A 1,998-nucleotide genomic window follows, 5' to 3' on the forward strand; every position below is an offset into this window, starting at 1 on the left:
TAAGCAGTATATTTGACAGCAATAGGAGCATATATATATATATATATATATATATGCACCGGAAGCTAAAAGCTTCTTGGAGGAATATGTCAAATTAACAAAACTATTATTTAAAAAAGTAAAAAAGTAATATAATATTAATGAGCGTAAGAATTTCTAGCCCTAACTGCCTACAAAAATAAATAAATAAGATTTGGTAGAGCTTTCTAGAAAACCATACAAAATCAAAATGGCTTACCTCCAACTGCAATGTGTTTTAAGTGCAAAAGATAGTCTAAAAACTTAGGGAGACCGAGCAAAATACGATGTATACATACTTTCCAACATAAATGAAAATTTTTAGAAACTAGTAATCCTTTGCCCCAATCAAGCTACTGTTCATTTCTGCCAGGCAAAGATGAATGCTGAGAAACAAATTTTTAGTTTGGAGTACAATAATAAAAGGCAATAATAGCCTTAAAGCTAGTTTGTGTGCACAAATAATTAATAATTCTTTAGATAAAATGTATTTATGTATTTGATCAAAACAAATATATAGTTCTATTATGTTGTATTCAATGAGTAATTGAGATATCCGTTCATAAATTTTCTTCTATTTCTTAAGCAATAAAAGGACTGCGATATAATAAAATATTATTATACGCATGCAAATTAGATATACCATTTTGACGTATGAACATGAATTATAACCACTCCTTAATAGTACATGACGGTAATGTAGTTAAGTTTAATGCCTTAAAAAGACTCACCTTAATTCTAATTTGCATAAGTGAGTTGTAAAGAGATATATGTATAGTAAACTCAATCCAATTTAAATTTCTACAAGAACGAACTAAATAGGATATGTTCATCAGTAAACTCAAATCAATTTTAATTATGCATAAATAGTTTTTGAAGAAAATGTATAGTAAAAACTCAAATCAATTTTAATTTTGTCCGAGCAAGTTGTGAGAGAGCTAAACAATAAAGTTCGACCCAAATTGAATTTTTGAATAAATAAAACTGTGGAGGATATTTAATTTCAAATTTGTATTTATAGATTGTGAATGAGATGCACAAAATTTAATTTTATAAATAAAATTAGGGTGATTCTAATATTCACTTGATCTTTTGCAAAACTCGAGCCGTCAACCCGATTTTGGTTAGTCAAAATAATAATGATAAAATAATATAATAACATAAATAATTATAATAAAAATTTTATCAAGCACTAGTTGTGGAAGATTAAACCAAAATTTAACATTTTCTCAATTGGGTAACATTATTATTATTGTTTGTATTATTTTTTTCTTATTTCTTTATTTTTATTTTTACTTTTTTCTTTGCATTTTTATTATCTTTTATATTATTTTATTTTAATGGTGAAGAAAAATAGATGAAAATGAAAAGAAAAAGGAATGAAATAAATAAAAAAGAGAAAGAGAGATCAGAATGGGTTTAAACCCAAATCTAATGTTGGAAGCCCATCAAATCAAAAGAAAATTGAAATTATGTTTGCTTTCTTTCTCATTTACACCTACAAGAGAAGAGAGGAAAATAGTAAAATGAAAATGAAAAGAAGGTCCGACCTGGATCAAAATGTCCAGGCCTGTATGCCTTTTACTTTCTTCCAAACCAACTCCTGTCCCTGAGCCCACTAGCCGAAAGCAGTGAAGTCAGTAGAAAAGTAAAAGAAGGTGAAGTAGATTACAATCTGAGTCCAATGTGTAAAGTTTTCTGTCATCCCCTAGAATTAATTTCCTGTAATTTTCATAGTCTTACTGCCATGTTAGAACAAGAATATTAATATTGTGTATCTTCATTAATGCATGTCGGGGAATGACACGGAACGAGGTCTGTTGTGGTTGATTCCATTTTGCTCTGGAAGTCAGTTGTGCTCTTAAACCCCTTTGTAGATAAGTGTTTAAGTTGTTAAATCAGTAAGCATTTGTATTGCTTTCAAGTCAGGGTATAGTTTCGCTGTAAGCATCTTGAACCTTTTTTCCAGTCTTGGATTTT

This window comes from Carica papaya, chromosome 4 (genome assembly GCF_054855325.1).
Source record: "Carica papaya isolate Zhongbai chromosome 4, ASM5485532v1, whole genome shotgun sequence".
NCBI lineage: Eukaryota > Viridiplantae > Streptophyta > Magnoliopsida > Brassicales > Caricaceae > Carica > Carica papaya.